The 22,460-nt window shown below is 40.8% G+C and overlaps 1 long non-coding RNA gene across 1 annotated transcript; it reads right to left on the reverse strand.

The window, feature by feature from the left end:
- Positions 1-283: 283 nt before the first annotated feature.
- On the reverse strand, positions 284-11,186 carry LOC114072360. Its single transcript, XR_003574161.1, has 3 exons — positions 11,075-11,186; positions 5,038-5,040; positions 284-1,080 (listed from the first exon to the last, which is right to left on the reverse strand). It is a non-coding gene; the product is annotated as an uncharacterized LOC114072360 (long non-coding RNA).
- Positions 11,187-22,460: the final 11,274 nt, after the last annotated feature.

Here is a 22,460-nt window from a genome sequence, read left to right on the forward strand (position 1 = left end):
TTTGAAAGCTGTGTGGAAGAAGCAGGATGCCAAGAGAGAACAAAGTCATGACATTTGCCTGAAGTTTCACAAAGGAAATTAATAAAGAGGGAGGTAAGAATGTAATAGCCCAGCCAGATGATATTTTGCTTTTTTTACCAATAAGAGTATGGTCTAAAGCCCGTCTAACTCCCCCACTTAGCACTTGCACAGCAAGTATGTTTATACTTGCACTGCATTTCAATGCTGAATTCTTTTATTAGCTCTCACCTCCGCCTCTTAATTGCGGTTATTATTACTCATTATGAAAATTCTGCTAAGCTTCAGCTCATTTTTCCTGTAAGTATTGACAGTATCTCTTCCCTTCTTCAGCTACACCCTCTGCTTTCTTCATCCATCATCTCTGTGCATCATGACACTCCCTAGCTCTGGAAGAAGCTCTTGATTAAGGGTTGTTGCCCTCACTTCCTGTTGTATCCTCCCTGAAACCTATTAGTTGTTCCTTGAGGAATTCTCATTCCAATTTTCAAGGCCATACCTGCCTTATTGTGTGTTTGTTGTTATCTCCTATGCTTTGTTTACATTCTGAACATACCTTTTCCCTTTGTGTACTTGCAAAGTTGCCTGAAATTGGAAAACACTCCATCACTTACCTGATGTAGCCACATCTGGGGTGGAAGTGACAGGGCTTTGTTGTTCTAAGTACAGTGTTGATAATAACATGTAGGAGCAATTTCAGCCAAGAGCAGCAGGATTAAACCCTACCCTTCCTGAAAGGTATCAGGAATTTTTAGTGTTCATAAAAAGGAAATAAGATATTTGTTTCAAAAACCTTCCTTAGAAAACCAAATACACGAAACTGTGTGGAAATCACTGGCCTGAATTTTTTTGTACGACCACGTCAAAATGGCATCACGGAATTCCCCGGCACAAGAGTGGTCACTGGCGCTGTCACAGAGGCAAGTGTGCCTTGGAAGAGGGTGCTGTGCTGTAATTGTTCATGCTTTTTTGAATAAATCCTCTTGGGCTTTTCAGTTAGATTTATGAATTTCCCTTACTGCCTCTCTTCCTTCTCGCCATGGCAGGCTTGATTTTGGAGTTCTTATGTATTAGTTAAAAAGAAAAAAACCTGTAAAGTACATAAACATCAAGCAGGAAGACTGGATAAGTAAAAGCTCAAGGATCAACTAAGTTCAAAATACTAAAGCTGATAATTTTTAACCATGAATGGATATTTTCTGTTTCGTTTCCAACCTTCAATACTAAGAAATCATATACTTACAAAGCCACTCCACTCAATCCAAATCCTCTTAAGAACAAAGAGAGCTATTTATTTTTATAGCTTGGAATTAATCTGCCCTTGATATACTAGGCATAAGGCACATGGGCATTTCAAGGTTTCCAAGAGGTACTTACTTTTCTCTGCTGGATAGACTTTAATAATTCAACAGTAAAGCAATGAAGGGTGTGTGAAGAACTCAAGCAGTGTAAACTTGGCAGGTATTAGGCTAAGTTCTTTAAGAAGTGCTGAAATCCAAAAAGCATTGAAAGAACATTGGGCTTAGAGGAGAAGTGGAGATAGTAAAAAAGACAGCTGGAAGACACACTAATAATAACAACAACAACAATAACAACAACAACAACAACAAAAAGACAAAATAATAAAATACATGCAACAAAAAAAATTGTCACTAATGAAGCAATCAGGTAGCCTGTGTTATGTAGTACTATGGTATCCTGTGAGTTTAAGAGACTGATTTCAGAGCTTCCATGTGCTCACTATGGCTACAGTCAGTAAATGCTGTGGATATATAACCATTCTGAAAAGTCAGTCCTAAATTGTCCAAAGTAAAGACTAAATCCCTTAGTCTTTTACCACAAGGAACACCCTTCATTCCTTTCTCAATTCACACAGACCCAGAAATACATAGATATTTCTGAAGCCAACCACATTGCATGAGAGTATTGAATTGTACTTGTTTTAACAGACACAATGTTAATATAATTGCATGGTAATGCCTATGATGGAGTAATTTTGTGCCTTAATCATAAATCGGATTTTATACTATTCTCAACCCTGGTCTACATTACGGAAATTACAAAAGTCATTGAAAGTACCTTGGGCTTCCACTCCAGTGCAGAAAAATCACCACGATCATCACTTAAGCTTCAACAAGAGTTTCATGACTAACAAAGTTATTGTTTGTAGGTAGTTTGAAAAAAAACTTTGCAAAAGAGTTGTTAAGCATTATTTTTAGTCAATATTTTAGAATTGTCTCTCTCCTTTTTTAGACCAAGTACTGTGGTATGAGCTCTATAGTGTCTTTGTACCTTAGCAGATAAGGAACATTGTCACTGTTTTTTAAACACTAACTGTCTCAGCACAGCAATTACAGAGATACAGAAATGTTCCAGGGCTGTAATTTTAGGAGATAAGGATTCACCAGCTCTCAGTTTTTTCTGTGTCATGCCTTCTAGTTCCAGCCTTTGTTCTGAAGTTGCAGCTGATTTCTGGACAGCAGCACCCAAAGCACTGATCAAACCCAGTTGAAAGCACTCCCCCAGCCCTTCTGGATGAGGATTTTTTTAACCTGGCCTAAGCTAAGCCATAGTGTTTATAGTAGGATCTTGCAAAGGGTTGCATCAGCCAGCCTGGTGTTCACCAGGACTGGGAACAAAAGGGAAGGCCTACCAAAGTCTGGCCTGTCACTGCTTCCAAACATGCTTCCTATGCCAATGAACAGTGGTCTGGGGATGTAACAATATTTGTGTCAAAGACTCTAAAAGCTGCCATTAGCATCTTTTACTATGACATCTGAACAGGAATGATCCATTCCTAAAATGTAGCTATTGTTGGACATATACATAACTCATGTTACTTTTACAATAAATGCATTAAAATATTAATACACAATAAAGTGTCATAAAGGTTCTGTACAGATCTTAATTTAAACAGATTACATGAAAAACTGCAGGTAATTTAACAGCTGCATAACTAAAACGGAGTTCTGTCCAAAGACAGGATACACTCGAGGTATGCAGAAACAAAAACAAACAAACAAACAAAAAGAAACAAAAAAAAAAAAAAGGGGAGGAAACATCTGTGATTGGTAATTTCTGAACTACTCCATGTCTGAAAATTGCTTTTACATAACCCAACTGAGAATCAAATGAATACAGGATGCTTTCCTCTCATGAATGTTGAGCAGTCAGAATTATTTCCCTGTAGAGTTTTCATCTATGTCTAATGCTTGTTCCTGCCTGCCATTAAAACTGATGAAAGTTAAAGAACACAAACTTAAGAGTAAGATGATGACAGGGGTGTATATAATCCAAACCACACCAAACGGAGTCTTTAGGCCTTAAATATAACTGAACCACGTTATTCTGACAGCTGAATTTGGGTATTTAATTGGAATAAGGAACAAAGACATAAAGAAGCAGTAGTATCACAGAGCAGGCACCATCTACATGGTGTAGATGGTCATGGGGTATATTGTACGTTGTAGCAAGCGTGGGTAGAGCCCCTCTCAAATCTTCGTTCGCAAAGCCTAGCCATGATAATATTGTATGTTATTTTCACCAAAGAGCTAGCACAGCCATAAAGAAAATTTTGGCCAAGAACTCAATCTGCTGCAGTTGTACCAAAGTTATACTCCAGCAGTAATATCCCAGCCCTCTTATTTCAAAGAAGAAGAGGACAGAATTATTGTGGGTGCAGTTGTTTTATTGAGTAGACAGCTGTGACACAATGTTCTGCCCATGGTGCCAGCAGTCACGTCCTACTGAGTCCCTCCGTATTGCAGCCCTATTCAAGCCTGATGATTATTGTTCTTGACAACACCTGAGGGTCTTGTCCCCATCTTAGCCTTTGTACCATCTCCACAAATTACGCCTAGCACCAATTTTTGTGCTATTTAAAGGGCTTCCTATTACATCAAGTGATGATACAACCTGTTTATTGAAAGCAGGCTGTTGCCATTTCTTGAGAAAATAAGTAATGTATGTTCAATTTTGCCAGAATGAGTGCCAGAGGTTGTCCATGGACATTCATTCTCTTCCCACCAACAGTCAGTGAACAGAGTACCTTCTGGAGAGCCTTTTGGTCATAAGTGTCTGCATCTGGTATAAAACCTCAGTGTGAAAATTTTTCAGTTTGTGTTGCAGAGGACCATTTTTTATTCTTGCTTTGTGCCTGGTGGTCTCTTACAGCAAAGTAGTTTCTGAAGTGGATGAATGCTATGTTTTCTTCTTTTATGTGCCATTCATTGAGGCATCCTGAGTGAGATGATGAAGTAACATAGCATTGTTTAGATAACTATAAAGCTGACTGGGAAAATTCTGTTTCAGGCAGGTTCAGGTAAGATAAGAGCACCTGTTGTGTATAGTTAGACTTTTAATTAGGAGACTCCTCTGAGGCTGTCAGGCTCTCCCATTATGTCAGTAACAGGCTTCTTAGCTGTCAACACGAGGGCAAGCCAGTCTGCCTGTCCATGGATGTATTGTCTTGAGTACCAAAGGGACATCCTGAAAAAGGTGTTTCAGGCCTCTTAGGCTGTTTTCTGTGCTGCACTACTCATGGTATTTGTGTCTTATATCCAGACCAGCAAGTCTGGTTTGTCTTGAGTAGCTGAATAAGTAGTTTGTGAGAGCTGAATCTGAAGGGCTAAAGCACATGTCCTGCTTTGGAAGACCCTTCTTCAGTTATGCTGCACAAAATGTTGTGGATGCTGAATGATTACACTGATTAAAGAGGAGTCAAGACAAACTGATGGGAAAGCGATCTGGTGATGATTCTTGTATGCATGCTCAAGAAATTCTGGTATTGGGTTTATGGGACAAAGTTTTGGTAGTGGGGGTGGGCTACGGTGGTGGTTTCTCTCTAACTGGGGAAAGGATTATACATACTAGCCTTCTTTTTATGTTCTTTGTGAGCCTGTGTTTTTTGACAGTATCCTGGCAGAGCCTGGATACAAGGCCAAATGGATACTGTGGGCATTTTTGTGTTCTTACTGCACTTGCACTCATCTTCTCCCAGACAACTAGCAACTGGATTACCCTCTTCTCCCAGACAACTAGCAACTGGATGAGTGCAAATGGCCTCAAGCTGGGCTAGGGGAGGTGCAGGATGGACATTAGAAAGAGTTTCTTCATGGAAAGGGTTGTTAGACATTGGAGCAGACTGTCCAGGGAGGTAATGGAGTTACCATCCCTGGAGGTGTTCAAGTAACTGCTCATGTCACTTAGTGCCATGGTCTAGTTGACAAGGTGGTAACTGGTTAAAGGTTTGACTCAGATGTCTTTTCCAACCTAACTGGTTCTATGATTCTGTGTGAATTTATACCTTAATATTTGTGATGGAATCTTCCATCTTATATAGCATCCAAAACTCTGACATCAAGACAAGTTACCTTTCAGCAGTGTTGTCCACAAGCCATCTACTTTCTATCTCACTAGTAAACAGTGCATAAAATCAGAGTGCTTGGGAAAAAATATTTTTTTTTTTTTATGAAAGGGCAGGGTTAACATGGATTGTAATGCTAGCAATAGGCAAACAACATTCCACAGTACACTGTCTCTTCCTCTGGCACAAGGAGTAAACCTAGTATTATGAGGTTTTTGTAAAGACCTTTTTGTTAAAGCTGACTGCTGCAAAGAGTGAAGTGGTATTGATGGGGCAAGATGCATACAAATCTCCTGTTCTTCTGAGAGTTCTGACCTCTGATACTGAGTATCGATAAATGCCCTCTCAGTGGGCCTTTTCAGTATTTGTAGTATCCAGAGAATCACAGACAGAAAAAACTCAACTGTAGGTGGTGATTCCAAATGGATTTGTATTCCTGTAAATTTCAGTGTTCGTTGCATGGGACCAAGAGCATGTGTTTTTCCATGATGATTATTCTGTTAGTTTGGGGTTTTTTACAAAAATTGCTTTAAAAATCCCACTGACTGTTTTTTTCACTTTGTGGTTGAAGAATGTGTTGGTTTTGGCTGGGGTAGGGTCAGTTTTCATCACAGAATCCACTAGGTTAGAAAAGACCTCTGAGATCATAGAGTCCAACCTTTGACCCAACACTACCTTGTCTACTAAACCATGGCACTAAATGCCACATCCAATCTCTTCTTAAGTACCTCCAGAGATAATGAATCCACCACCTCCTTGGGCAAGCCATTCCAAAGTCTGATCACTCTTTGTGAAGAAATTCTTGCTAATGTGCAACCTAAACAGCTCTCCCCTGGCAGAGCTTAAGCTTGTGCCCTCTTGCCCTACTGCTGACTGCCTGGTAGAAGGTGGGATCGACCCCCACCTGGCTACAACCTCCTGTCAGGGAGTTGTAGACAGTGATGAAGTCACCCCTGAGCCTCCTCTTCTCCAGGCTAAACAACCCCATCTTCCTCAGCCTCTCCCCACTGGACTTGTGCTGGAGTCCCTTCACCAGCCCGGTTGCTCTTCTCTGGACCTGCTCCAGCACCTCAATATCCTTCCTGAACTGAGAGGCCCAGAACTGGACACAGCACTCCAGGTGTGGCCTCACCAGTGCCAAGTACGGGGTCAGAATCACTTCCCTGGTTCTGCTGGCCACATTGTTCCTGATCCTGAAGACCACACATTCCAAGTGCTTGGCCCTAGCATCTCAGAGGAGGCACCTCCCATTTGCTCTCTGGGTGCCCAAAAGAACCACAGCCACTGATCACACAGGACCCCCTCTTCTGTCTAAGGTTCCCACCAAACACACTCTGCACCCACTCACTCCTACAAGCCTTGTGAGCACCGATTGCTACTGTACTTCACAGTGGCTAGTATTGGGCAGTGTTTTGGATTTGTGCTGGAAACAGTGTTGAGATGTTTCTATTAATACTGAGCAGTGCTTACACAGAGCCAAGCTCTTTTTCTCTTTTCATACTCCTACAATGGTGAGAAGACTGGGGTACCTGTAAAGATGCCAGGAGACACAGCTGGCACAGCTGACTCCAACTGTCCAAAGGGATATGCCTGACTGTATTGTATCATGCTCAGTATATAAAGTGGGGGGAAGAAGCAGGAAGCAGGGGGACACATTTGGAGTGATGGTGTTTGCCTTCCCAAGTAACTGATATGCACAGTGGAGCTCTGCTTTCCTGGGGATGGCTGAACAAGGAAGTGGTGGATGAATTTGTTGGTTTGCTTCATTTGCATGTACAGCTTTTGCTTCCTCTGTTAAACTGTTTTTATCTCTAATCATGAGTTTTCTAGCTTTTACCATTTTCATTCTCCTCCCAGCCCTACTGGTAGGGGAGTGAGTAAGCGGCTCTGTGGTGCTCAGTTGCCAACCAGAGTTAAACCACAACAAAAATCAGAAGCATAAAAAGAAGTTTTGAAAAGCTCTGCGATTTTGTTCTACTTGCAGTGTGTTTTGCTTCATCTGTGGCATTCTCTGGAATTCTATGTTAAATCCATCATCCGTTGTCTGTATATCTCGCTATGGTCCAAGTTACTAGAGAGATTACCTCACTTCATGTCCTTATGGTATGGCATGAAATCTACATGCCACTTCCTTAGTAAAAATAAATATCAGCTATATGAGGCAGATAGACTGTTCATGCTGCCAGTCAAATTAATCTGCCTCTCCAGAGTAGTATAAAAGCAAACCTTGATGTCTTCCATACAAGGTATGGTAACCTGCCTCAACATAGGCTTCCCACTCCATCACCAACAAAATAATTGCCCATCTACTAAATAAAGCCCAGCTGCTAATGACATGACTGACAATAGTCACACACATTTCTTATTGTGTAGGCGTAATTCAGGGAGGTACACTGCAATCAGAAACTGGAAGCTATTCCTCTAAACAAATCTGTTGAATGCCAGTGATGGTAATTATTAGTGATTACTCACTGATTGCTAATGTGTTCTAGATTTAGACATTCCAAGAGAGGGACAGCATGGCAGTTTTTCACATGGATATGAAGACTAAATTTTTTATTTTTACTCTATGTAAGGAAAAAAAACTAGTATTCAGTAGCTGAAATCAGTACTGCCTAAATTTAATACAGTTTTATACTCATTTTTCAGGCATATTTCAAGTTGAAAATAAATTAAATTCTAGGAGGCAGAGAAGGTAGTGTAGCCTAAAACCTGTTAAAATAAATGATGCCAGATAAAAGGTGAAATCATCTTTCTGATAGAAGAGATTTAGACTAGGTCAAAGGAAAGTGGAAGTTCTTATAATTCATTTGTACCATGGAAGCAATGCTGCATGAGGTTTTTGAAAGAAATCACATCTTTTGTGAGACCAGATGGCACAGCTGGAAAAAAATTACAAGCTTTCAAGCAGGCAGAGCATTCATGAACTGATAACACAGAGAAGCAAACTCACAGCTAACTACAGAACAATACTGCAGGTGTTCGTAAATTGATCTCTCAAACCTATTTGTAAAAGAATGCTTAATCCTCACCTCTATAGTTCTCTTTTCAGAGGGATTCAGCCCTCATCCAAATCTTATAAATCGAGTTTCTAGTACTGAGAGAAATAAGCATTTACTTGGAACCTGAAATGGCTGTTCATTTGAACCATTTGAAAACTGTTTTTAATTCTTGTGGGTTTTGTTGCTGTTTTCTTGCATTCTTTTCATCTGGAACACAGAAGTGATCTTACTGTGTGACCAGAGCAGCACTAGCGTCAATGAAAGGGAGAGAAGAGGAATGCATGAGAAGAAGCACTGCAGATTTAGATCACTGTTAGGCCTCAAGGGAGTCCTAATGAGGCAAAGAATTCAAGGAGATCATTCTCTCTGTCCTTCTTTTCACTGATCATGCAAGTGAACTCTGTAGATATGAGAGAAAATTTTGAATATTTAAATGGTGGGTTGAAAAGTTGTTCAATATCTGACAAATGGAAATTTGCAAACTTATGTGATCCTTCAATTAGTAAGATTTTCAACAAGTAATAAAATTTAATAGTATCTCGTTGTTGTGCTAATAAATCTGCATTCAGTTAAATGAACAATTTCAACGGACGAAATTCTTTGAGAGTTACTGTGTATAACTGGACATTCTGAGATAAACAGAACAGTATGAAAAGAAGGATGGTTGCAGATGGTTTGTATCCTCAGAGAATGACTCTAATTTGGTCCTCAAAATATTGTTCTCCCTGGCTGGATTTGTATTGTATGGCTCACAGGATGTCTGCTGTTCATATTCCAAGTGTCAACATGCTCCCTGTGCAGCAGCTGGCAGAGCCCGGCTCTGTGTCACATAGAACTCCTTAACTGATGATGCTCTCTACATCCTTCTCTGAGCCATGGACCAATCCCACAATACAATGGGAAAGAACAAATAAACCACCGCCAACTTCTTCCCTGCATTCCCCTCTGTTTCCCATTATGTAAAAGAATAACTTTGTGCTGCAGAAACCTCAGATGACGGCATCTTATTTGCGTGGCCACTGCATGGAGTGACTCGTACAAAAAAAAATGAATTGGTGCCATCTCAGCTGTCCTAGGACATGGGTACACAGGTATGGGGACACACTACTGCTACTCCCTAGGAGGCATTTAGTTAGTATTAGCTACTAAGGCTGGTGCTATGGCTTGACTGACTCGAGGAGAGACTGGGGATAGAAGAAGACAGTCTCTGTGGTTCTCCTCACCTTGCACGCCACAGGTCTCAGTGAGAGTAATATCTAGTTCTAAGCCAAGACTAATCTGGGGATAAACCCATTGACCTTTGTAGGTTGTGCTACTGTACACAGACCTATTATAGGCAGGTAGTGTATACATATTCTAGGTAATTACATGGTCTTATGGGGTTGTGCAAATACCTATGAGAGTATCAAACCTAATGACACCCTGCCTATGCAAGCTAGTCTTGTTATCTCACATTATAGGACTGTGGCATGGAAAGACTGGGTAGCCAGCATAGTCAGTATGTACAAGGACAGGTAGTAGAAATAGGTACTCAAGCTTAATGCTAGTGTTCTACCTTCTGTATTGTCCTCTCTATTTATCTGTCTTTTTATGTGGCTACATCCCAGTGCTCTACCTTATTTTCCATGATTGATTACCTTGCATAATGGCTCAAGCCGGCATAAAATCTTATGATCGTGTGTGCCATGACATTGAATTTCTTATTCCATTTTTATAAGAAAAATTTGAAACCTAAATCTGCAGCCCTTATTTACACTCAGTAAAGAAAACATGATCAGACACAGCATTCTTAAGCTTCAGCTTGCTGCATCTACAATGTATTTTAATTCAAAATTGTCTAATCAAAAAGATTTTAATTTAAGGACTAAACATATATGCCCTTCTGCTGAATAATCGTTGCTTCAGTGGTAAATAGAAAGCCCACAAATATATGCTCAGCTTCTCAGCATGACCTAGGTGTGGCTCACAGCCATCTGTGTTTATAGTAAGAGATCGCCCACATGCATGAGTCTGTAAACAGTACCAAAACGCCAAAGTTTTGGTTTTTTCTCTTTCACTCTCCATATATTGCAGTCTCAGAGTGCCTCCATATAAGCATAAATGTCTGCAAAGATACTTTTTTTTTTCTTTCTGTAGTCTAGCAGTTCTCTGAGCTAGTGCTTTGAAGATGCCTTTGTATTACTGGTAGATGAAAAGATTGCTAGTTTGTTTTTTTTATTACAAATCCTTCCTGGGTCTCTACCAGTGTTTGTATATTCAGACAGCCAGCAGATATTCAAGACCCAGTCAAAACGTAAACAAGAAAAAGTCATACTCATGAATTTCCCCAGTGTGTGAGGGGTGCTGGGGGCACCTCCATTTGGCATTTGAGAACTCTGTTTTTCTCCATGTCAGCTGACTTCAAACTGTCAGCAAACTGTCTTTCTCATCAATGCTGCTGTAGGAAGAGCGCACAAAAGGTATTTTGCAACTCCATTATGTTTCTGCTAGACTACATATATATCGTGAATGTGATTATGCAAAAAGTCTTAAACCCTAAGATTTCCCATAGATGTTATTGACAAAGAATGAAATTCAGATCAAATTAGATCTTAGTATTTTTTATAAGGTGTTATTAAAGAGTGCAGTGACATTTCAGGTATCAAACAAGAACACATTTGTGGAACATGTAAAGCACAGATGTTCTTACTATTTTATGACCTCCATGACAAAGAAATCCTCATGAGCTTATCTGTGTTCATAAAAGACATGTTGCCCACATCTAACAGGAGTAAATTTGCTCAGCAGGGAAGGAAGTTCCATGGTTGCTGCAAAGATGAAGACATTCCAGCATATCATTACAACATAGAATTGATGGCCACATGCATCTTCTGAAGCATTCTTGGGATTCTACTGCATTCCTATTCACTGCAAATCACTGCCACTGTCAGAGGAAGAAAACGTGAATTGCTGCTGCCATAGAAGAAGCCAAGGCATCTAGTGAGAGGGAGTCTGAACAAAAAACATAGCTGTGACAAGTCTTTGCAAACACATGTTATGCATGCTAGCATGGAGAGCACCTCACTGATTGCTGTCAGCCTCTTTCCCCTTTTTTTCTGAAGTCTTGGGGAGCTTGTTGCCTGCTTGCCACATGCTTTTCTGACTTCCTTGAACTGGTAAGTAGAATGTAACTGTTCTGCTTAAGCCTTACCTACTTCTTGTCCCTCGAGTTTATTGAGAATAAAGCATTATGAATGTAATGAAACATGAGAACTACTTAGACATTAACTGAAATTCTTGGTTAAATTAATCAAATATGCTAAAAAATTTTGGGTAGATACGAGAGCATGTGAGAGACAGATAGACAGATAAACAGACAGGCCTGTCAGCCTTATGTCGGTGCCCAGGTTATGACGCAGGTCATCTTGAGTGCAATCACACGGGACATACAAGGGATCAGCATGGGTTTAGGAAATGCAGGTCCTGTCTGACCAACTTGACCTTCTTTTATGTTGAGGTGACCTGGCTAGTGGATGAGGGAAAGGCTGTGGATGTGTCTGTCTGGACTTCAGCAAAGCCTTTGACTCCGTCTCCCACAGCACACTCCAGGAAAAGCTGGCAGCCCATGGCTTGGACAGGGGCACTTTGTGCTGGGTTAAGAGCTGGCTGCAGGGCTGGGCCCAGAGAGTGCTGGTGAACGGGGCTGCATCCAGTTGGCGGCCGGTTACCAGTGGTGTTCCCCAGGGATCAGTGCTGGTCCCAGTTCTGTTTAACATCTTTACTGATGCTCTGGATGAGGGGACTGAGTGTATCATTAGCAAATTTGCAGATGACACCAAGTTGGGTCGGATTGTCAGTCTGCTGGAGGGTAGACAGGCTCTGCAGAAGGACCTGGACAGACTGGAGAGTTGGGCTGATTCCAGTGGGATGAGGTTCAACAAGGCCAAGTGCCAGGTCCTGCACTTTGGCCACAACCCTCTGCAGCGCTACAGGCTGGGCACAGAGTGGCTGGAGAGCAGCCCATCAGCAAAGGACCTGGGGGTACTGGTCAACAGCTGGCTGAGCGTGGGCCAGCAGTGAGCCCAGGTGGCCAAGAAGGCCAGTGGCACTGAGGCTTGTGTCAGAAATAGTGCGGCCAGCAGGACCAGGGAAGTGATTCTTTGCCTGTCCTTGACACTGGTTAGGCTGCACCTTGAGGGATGTGTCCACTTCTGGACCATAATTTAGGAAGGACATTGAGGTCCTGAAGCAGGTCCAGAAAAGGGCAACAAAGCTGGTGAAGAGTCTGGAGAACAAGTCCTGTGAGGGGCAGCTGAGGGAGCTGGGGTTGTTTAGCCTGTAGGAGACTCAGTGGTGGTGGTGACCTTATCATTCTCTACAAATACCCGAAAGGAGGTTGTATCCAGGTGGGGGACAATCTTTTCTCCCAGGTAACCAGGGCAAAAGGACACAGTCTTAAGGTGCACCAAGGGAGACTTAGGTTGGACATTAGGAAGAAATTCTTTAGAGAAGGAGAGATTGGACATTGTAATGGGCTGCCCAAGGAGGTGGTGGAATCACCATTCCTGGAGGTGTCTAAGGAAATACTGGATGTGGCACTTCATGCCATGGTCTAGTTGTCATGGTGCTTTTCAGTCATAGATCAGACTCAATGATCTGAGAGGTCTTTTCCTACCTAATTGATTCTGTGATTCTGTGTGATTCTGTGATAGACCGACAGACAGGACAGAGAGGAGGACACATCAGATACATTAATATAAACAAATAATTGCAAAGAAATCTATGAAGATTTACAACATTTTAGGTAACAATAACTTGTGCCATGGAGAATGAGAAGTTGTTTATCCTACTGGCCTTCACCAGAAAATTGCCTTGCAATTTCAGCAACTGAGAGTATCTGTAAGGGTAGTCCTGTGTAATAACTAACTCACTGTGTATTCATATCTCATTGTATCTTGTTCATGCACCCACATTCTGAGAATGAGTTGGCACTTCACATACTGGAGTTGAAAAGGCCCAACCTGGCTTAGTTACATGATGCTGAAGCATTTCTCTGAGTGAGCACACTGAAGACAATACTGAATTTTAAAAATCCAGAAGTAACATCAGGACTTCTAAAAGTGAGAAGTGAGACTCATACAAAGCTGGAAAGTATTCTAAACTTTACCTTCTAAATTAAATAAAAAGGGAAAATGTTTCTTCTTATTACTAATTATTATGTTCCTCAGTTAAAAACTACTTTTGAAAGCATTTTTAGCTTACCAATATAGAAGCTAGAAACAGGCAAAATATTATCTTGTCTATTCACAAGTTACATTCCACTGCAACACAGAAAACCAAATGTGATATGTCCTCTTAGAAAATTTCCTTGTTCAATAAAAAGAGTTTTGTGGTTTCATATTGAAACTATAAATACTATGAAAAGCCTGAGCTGTTTCTTTATTAGTATAAGCCTTAATTTTCTTACAAAGAACCTGTTCTTTGCATAACTGACAAGAATATGAAATTACCTTGTCACCCAGAGGATCTCATATCCTGGTATGACTTGGACAAGAACAGAGTAATACATTTCTCTTTTGGGGGGCAGAATACCTCTGTGCCCCAGCCCATCTATTTCTCAGAAGAAAGCTTCTCCTTACATCTTTCTGTAAATCAAACTTGGGGCACTCGGAAAACATTTTCATTATAGCTTGTATACAGTCTGTTAATCTCTGACTACATGTTCTTCAACACTTGCAATTTTACTTGTGCGTTTTCTTTTGATTATTTGTGGCTAGTGAAGGAAATGATAATTCAGGAAATATCTACATTTTATTTGATGTTATGACATGTCCTGGATATGTGCCACACAGTGCTGAGGATTTTAATCAAGTCAGAATTACTTAAGAGAATTTATCTTCATTGCAAACAGAAGTATACATCTATCCAGGAGAAATTTTAGTGCTTTTATGGTTTTCCAAATCAAAGCAAATGTATGACCATAATACACTGATTTCCCCATCAGGGTTTGCCTGTGGCCTATACTCAGCATACAGCTAAAACAAATATTTTCACAAAGAGCATAGCTGCAGGAGCGCTTTCTACAAGATGTATTAGCTCATTTCTCTTGGAAACCCAAAATTAGCTACAAAAAGCCTGTAAATTCAGCAGATGCTTTTTCTGCATAGTCCTCCACAAATCCACTTATTCTAGATCCTTTTGTGAAGTATTTATCTTTGTTTCTCAGTTCTTTCAGATTGTCTGCCAAATCATTTGACAAGTGAACAGCCACAAAGTACTATGTGAATACTTTAATACAGAATGCGTGTTTTCAACTCTAGTGGAGGAACACTGGAAAAGTACCGTACACCAGTGTGGCATGGAAGCATATTAGTTTAGGCACAGCATCATACTAACATGCCTACTGGGCTTTTGATTAGAGTTAGATCAGATACAATCAGCACAAAATGTGGACAAGGCAAGCTTGGGTTTTTCTGTAACTGTCCATACTCTAAATCTGTTCATTAAATTTTAACTAACAAAATAAATTAAAATATTTTAAAGAAATCTGTTCTCTAAGTCTTTAATTTTTCGGACTTCTTAAATAACAGATGGCTTGAATGAACTAATTAAATAATGGATATAGTTAAAGTTCAAAGTAAACTGAAGAGAGTATTTGAAACCTAAAGTTCTTGCACCTCTGTTATTAACAAACACTACTCACTCTAATAAATATTAGTAGGAGAATACAACATCTCACATTATTCTTAACATATATCACTCTCTCCATTGGCTAATGTGGAATTTTAAAGCCAGAAATTATATTCAGGCATCAAGATACTAATATACTGGCCAAATGCCATGATGTACTGAACAAGGTTTATGTTCTCAGATGAGACACTTAGGCTTTTCTCAGCTAAACCTATGCATTTAGCTGCAGAGCATAGAGACAGTTCCTAGCCAATCTGCAACAAAATCCCATCACTGAACAGAGGAACATAGACCTGCCATTACAGTAGTAACTTGTGAACACAGCAGCCCACACGACAAGAAGAAGGAATCACACGTTTTTTTGTAGGTCTTTGTTTTTCAGATAAAGTATCTTTAACATGGACAGTACATCAATTAAGAGGAGTTAAAATACACGTACGTAAATAACTAAATCAATAAAAGTATTTTCCAATAGTATGAGGGAAGGCATTTGGGCACAAGTTAGCAATTATAAAATGATGTCTTATCATTAAGGATCCTCACTCAGAGGAGTTTTTTTGTGGGAACAAGAACATTGATTTGTATATGTGACATTTTGAGTTTGGTTTCAGGGATATTTTTTGGTGGGGGAAAGGAAGGGGTTGCATTCAGTCATTTTTATTCCCTGATGACTTCGGCACATAGCAACCATCTGTTCCGCTGGTTCAATCCCAAACATGTTTTCAGAGGAATGAAAAAATAACAAAATGAATAGACAAAAGATGTAACATATTTTTTGGCAAACTTATCTTTGAAAACTTTTGTTACTAAGGCAAAGAACATTTCTGTAAGGTGAAGTTACAGATTTTACCTTTGCTTTTCTGGTACAAATAGTACAGTTTGTGATGAAAAGGCACATGGAAAGGATTCAGCTACATAAATAATAATACAAAAATATAATAAGCAACATAAAAATAAATAATTTTAAGGGTGCTGTTAGCTCTAGTTATTGATGGATTTACAGGAAGACTCCTTTATTTCTTGAAACTAATAAAATTATCAAATTACAAAAACCAGTTTAGACTGTTAATAGGAGCAAAGATTTCAAAAGGAAAAAAGAGCCAGTTAAAAATTAACCCTGGTGCAGCAATGCAATAATATCCTTATGGGTTTATTTAATAGGATTGCTTCTGCAGAAAGAGGTGTTCAGTCATTCACAATATAGCATGCAAACATCAAGCTTCTTGTTAATATCAGAGGTAGCGATGACACATTAATGTATTTTGCTTTCTAAAGAAATACTATAACTTAGTGCGGCTTTTTATATCTTAAAAAAATTGAGAGTTGAATGAGAACAGTCGCAGGGGTCATTTCTGACCTTTATAACTCTCTGAAACATGCTCTTTGACTAGAAGCTGGGAGAAAGAACAAGATAGTTCCAGTGAGATGAAATGTGATTATAAACAGGAAGAAATTTAAAGATAAGACTGGGAGAAGTACAGAGAATTTCTTGCTAAAATAGCAGGGAATTGCTTACCTGTAAAGGTGAGAAGAGAGAGGAAGAAAACTGCAAAGAGATGAGACATATTCCATCTGCTGTAGGACAGGAAAGGATTAATTATCTGGCCTGATGCAAGGAGTTATAGGGGAGACCTCTTCAGCACCTGCTAGAAAACTCTTGGTTGGATAAATGAGCAGAGTGAGATAAACAGAAAAGAAAACAGACATATGAAAGCAAAGGGAACTTTTTCTTTAAGGGTGGAAAAGGGAATGGAATGGAATGGAATGGAATGGAATGGAATGGAATGGAATGGAATGGAATGGAATGGAATGGAATGGAATATCAGAGAGTGGGAGTGGAGTAGAATGGGATATGAATGTTGAGAAGAGAGAATGTTGACCAGTAAAGGTAGGAGGAGCAGTGTAGATGATGAGAAGCCTACCTGCGCTTCCAAATGTAGTTTTTTGTTTGCTTGGTTTTTGTTTATTGATTTTCTTTACGCTGCATGGCTTACCCATTTCCTCATGTATCATCCTACTGAGTCTGACCCAGTACTCTGATGTTTTGCTTGGAGGTTTGTACTTACATAGTGTATTAGGTGTCTTTAAGACATATGTCTAGTGCAATATAAGCAGCCTGCTCTAACCTTGAGCCCAGTTGTGTGTTCAGCAGTGGGTGGATCAGCTATTCTGTGATTTGCCTTATATTACACTGTTGTGAAAAGTTGTGCATTGGCTGTGGACAAATCCACTTTAAATGGTGTGAGCCTAAGAATAGCTTGTCTCCACCTGGAGCAGGAAATATGTGCTACATAAGTGTTATGGGGTATGCTGGTTTTTAGGTCTAAAAGATTTAACTAGTCATTCTGAGTAGCATCTTTCAGGGTTTTCCCTTAAGGAAATTATAAGGGGATTCACAAAATAATCCAAATATAGCCCACAAGTTAGAGGTGGCACTTGTGGAAGTGTTGCCAGAAACTATTATGCAAATAATGCCTGAATAGACACATTGGTAAGAGAATCTAGAGAGTGCCTGAAAGCTAGGTGAGTTAATTGCATTATGCTTTCACCGAGGATCACTTATACAACCTGGCTTAGGCATACGGGAACAAGTCACATGGTAACTGAGGTAAACCTCTGTACCGTGTCCAAAGTTCATTGTTGTCCTTCCCGTGGCTTTGTGAAAGAGGGAGGGCTTCCCTGAGTAGAGGAGGCTTTCTTATGTATCTTGTTCAAGACCCTGTGTATACTGAAAGGTCTGGTAACTGCCTCATCACCTTGGGCTTTTGTATGTCTTCCCACCTCCTAATCTTGGGCTTTTGTATGTCTTCCCACCACTACAATATTCGCTTCATGCTAGTATGGTGAGTGAACGGAAATACGTCTGTCTGACTGAAAGAAGTGGCTCTGCTTCAAGATAGCCTCCACTTTTAAATATGGAAATATGATCTAGGAGTGTGAAACTACTGTGGCTCTCTAAAAGAGCGCCTAGCAGAATGTGAGAGTCTAAGTATTCAAATACAATTACTGCATAGATATATTTATCAAAGAGGTAACACCAAGGTTCCTCACTTCCCCATAAAGTTCTTCAGAGGTCTAACAAACAGGATTTAGATGAAGCAGCTTACTGAGGGTAGAACACTTGCACTCCTAACTATAACAACCCAGTACTTTAAGCTTTACTTGATGTCCATATCTGTAGTCTCTGAAGAACATGAATACTGTAGGCTGTAGTACTGCCTTCATGCATGCCAAGAGGTATCCTTGACAGCCTGCTTTCTTTTAGGTCTTTCATAGGAAATGGATGTTGGTGCGCTTGTTTCAGTTCCTTGGTTCAGCCCTTTTTGCCCATTTGTTGAGGCCCAAGGCAGAGCATGTATTTTGAGGACACCAACTTATTTTAGTGACTTTAATTGTTGTATTTACTTGACTAGATGGGCTGCATTGTGGCTTGCTACACTCTTCTTCCAGTTGGATGTGGGAAAATGAGGGCTGGGACTGAGAGTTAATATTTCTTTTAGAGTCCAAGGTAGAACCTGAGACTTGTTGCAGGAATGGATAATGGCAAAGGACTGTGTGTGTGCACATGTGTTTGTGTGTGTGCAGGAACTGAAATAATCTTAAAATCTATCTTAGCCTCCTCATGCCACTACAGGTATGCATGAATGCACTCAAATATGTTTTAACTCTAAAGGGATTACTGCTGTTACTATAGTAATGTCTGAAATATTGATTGTGAGCCACAGACTAGCTCAGCTTACGGGAAGAAGCAATATTTTGATACTGGTCCCTGTAGGAAAGAGTTGTTGATTCATCTCAATTGGCAAAATAAGTGCTAGCTAAAAAAACCTAATCGCCTAGAGGTTATAGCATGGCAGATACAATCCAAAAGGAAATAAACCCTCAGCAATTTTCCTCTCTTAGCTGTTACATCTTGCTTTTGTTATAGGTTTTTTATGAACTAGTATCTCTGACAAGTTCCTGCAAATATTTTTTTGTTTGCTTAGCTGGCTTCTAACTCAGTAAGAAATTTCACTCTCTTGATCTTGAAAGGTATTCCTCAACTATGGTGATTCTGACTCTCTCAGCAAATATTTTAGAGGGTATTTTTGTAGTTAGAATCACATACGATTTGTACAGCTCAGAGAGTACTCATTGTTCTAACACGTAGTTTATGGAACAGTACTTCTGGAACTAGGCGGGACTTGGTTTCTGTCCTGCTCACTTGCCCTACCTCCACTGGGGTATCTACTAATTGTTTAATGAGTGTTATTTACAGTTCTTCTGTTTATGTGAGTCTGAAACAGGGTAACACTACTGGAAAGGAGCTTCAGGACTGCTAACACAATTGCCTAGGCTTCTTTACAGACAGCTTATTCTCAAGGACAATTTTCCAATCCTCTAGAAAACTGTATCAGTACCAAGTGTTTATACTGAAGTTGACTTTATTCTTCTGTATTATCTATGATGAGGGGGAGAATAGCCCCTCATTCTTGTAAGATCTGTCTTTGATTACAGAATCTTAAAAAAAAAAATCTTTTTCCAAATTGTCCTATGAATTCATTTAATAAGGCAAATTCACAGTGAATAACTGTACCGCAGAAGGATACACTAGAAGAGTTATCAAGAATCCAAGTAGTGTTAACCTAGCAGCAAGCAAGTGATGGGGGGAAATGTAGGCAGGCTTTTCCTGTGTGGGAAATCTATACAGATTTTCCAGACAGAGAACAGACTCTCAAGGTCTTGCCTCCTCTGTTAGATCTCAGCAAAATCTTTTCAACACATTCACTGGAACGTTCCCTGAATGCTCTTTGAAAGATTAGTAATCAGCTCATAATCTTCCTAATTCTTGCTCCAAAGACACCTACAGTCAAATGGATAGAAACTAGAGTTGGCTGAGAACTGCTGCAGGCTTTTCTTCTCAGAGGATTAAGACCTATTAGTCCTTGTACATATTCCTTCACAGTGGTGTGTTTGGTTTTGTTTAGTTTTTTACAAACGGAAAATTGTAAGAGGAATTTACAAGGATTTTTTTTCTTTAGTGCTTACATTTCAAGTGAGAAGGGGAAGAATGATTAAACTTGATTAAAGCCAACTAGGGTGTGGCTTTGAGATGTCCTTTTCGACTATTATTACAACTACTTCAGTGGGAGCATGCACTGTGGCAGCTTGCAAAAGACCAAGCAAAACTCAGTAATGGCTCTGCCATTCACAGGGCTTGTATTCAAACTTCAGTAGCAATTATAATGCCTTAGCTATCTTGGAAAGCAATGATTTGATGTAGTTATCTCTTCCATGATTATTTTAGTATGCATCTTGGTTGTGACTAGAGAGAGGTCATTGATAGATACAGCCTTAGATCTGCACAAAAGAATATAAATGAACTAAAGGACTTGCTGGAGAGGAAAGAATACAATAATATAAATGAAGCCTATGAAGAGCTTATTTTGACAAAGTGTTGAACTAGACCTTTATCTTGAACTTGATGAGTATGTTGATTGAAACCCTGACACATGCAGCAATGTCTTCTACACTTAGAGTGACTACTCGTGACTACAAACTGCACATTAGTGTGATTTCCCCAACCTAGCTCTGAAAGTATTGATGCTATAGTCCGTTAACAGTTTCTACAAGAACATAAGGTATCATGTGAAGTTTTTATTCTCTGTAGCTAGAACTGGCATTGCATAACTGCTTAGGTGTGTGGCTTCTACAGAACGCCATAACTGATTCTCATCTTTAAGGGCCATCTTCCTAGAACTTGGAGACCTTATGTGTTAGTCATCCTACTGATATACTATGTATCCTGTAGTATTCTGTTAAGCAATACTGGTTAAAACCTGGTTTTGAAATGGAGGTAGTATGCTGCTCTAAATTAAAGGAGATCTCAAAGGGATTGCCTTTGGAGTTGAAAAATAGAAAGGGAATCATGCCTTCAGCAGAGGACAATAATTTGCATGATTCTTGTGAACAGTATAAAAAAAGATTTCAGGTTGAGCTGTGTGGGAAGACATGACTGTACCATGAGTGAAATACAAAGCATGTACGAGCCTGTCTACTGCTATTGCACTACTAATATATTTCATGTGCTTCAGATCTGTTCTGGAAAAATATTAATATCACTAGAGTATCTTTCCATAAGTTGCCAGTGAAGAAACTTATTCAAATGCAACAGGAGTAAGGCAGAACAGTGTGTCTGTGGAGCATTAACTGAAAAGACTGAATTTTGCAGGACAGATGAACACATTCGTATTGGGTTCCCTTCCCCTTTTTACTTTGCTCAGCTGGGTGGAAATAGCAGATGCAGCAGTACAGTCTATGTAAGATTAATAGGGACACTGAAAGCCTATACTTCTGCTGCTTCTTAGACTGAAGGACCCGGCTTATCTCTAGACTGTATTCTCAACTTGCAAAAAACTTTTAGAGTGTATCTACCTCCTGGTCATTGAATCTGTTCAGTTGTCTTTCTCCCTTAATCTCTCTCTAGTTCTAATGAAAGCCAGTATATCAAAACTACATGTATTTTTTAACAAAGACAGTGACAGGGAAGGAATCAGCAGGAAGTGGACACGGGTATGAAGTTACCCGCCTTTTAGCAGACTTTGACCTCGGCTGGCAGAATGGGGAGAAGTGGACATTGATAGATTTTTAGCAAAGAACACTATGATACTATAAACTAATCATAGGACAAGGCGGGGTGGGGTAGTCTAACAGACCTCAGGGAGCTGGCCGCTTTCTAAACTTTTTTTGGAAGCACTACTCAGAGTGGCGATGAAGCCGCTCTTACGCAGAGGCTGGCCACAAGGAGCTGAAGGACTGACTGTAGGTGCAAGTTTCTGATTGACGGCATCGGAGTGGCCGGGTCTGCACGCAGTACTGCCCGAAGCCCTTCCAGACACGAGAACCGTTCCGGCTGCGCTTTCTTGGAGCTGCTGGCCGGGCGGCGCGGCGGATCCCGGCGAGGGCGGATGGCGCCGGCACAAAACCAGACTGGCAGCGCTGGTTCAGGTGTGCTGAACCGGCTCGAGATGCCGCTCAGGTAACTCGGGAACCGGAGGGACGCGGCGGGAATGGCTGGGAGAAGAAGCTTTCCGGCACCTCGGCCAGTGCAGCTGGTCACGGTGGTGCGGAACTGCACCGTAGCTGGAGGTGAGGCGGCAGGATGGAGGAAGGAAGGGGCCTCGGCACGAGTTTGGTACGACGCTCCGCCTGCCCCGACCCGGCCAGCCGCACCTCCGACTGCCCACAGGGTCCGGCGGGACCAGGACCTCGGCGCTGCCCCGTCCCGGCGGCACGGGCCGGGGTGCGGCACGGGCGGGAGCCAAGGGCCAGCGGGGCGGGCCCTGCATGCAAACGAGGGGGCGCGGCCGCTAGGCAGCGGGGCGGCCGGGGCGGGAGGAGGCGGCCAGCGAGGATCTGCTCGGACC

Source organism: Empidonax traillii, unplaced genomic scaffold (assembly GCF_003031625.1).
Source record: "Empidonax traillii isolate 1590-97213 ecotype Southwest subspecies unplaced genomic scaffold, ASM303162v1 scaffold28:size2823434, whole genome shotgun sequence".
NCBI classification, from domain to species: Eukaryota; Metazoa; Chordata; class Aves; order Passeriformes; family Tyrannidae; genus Empidonax; species Empidonax traillii.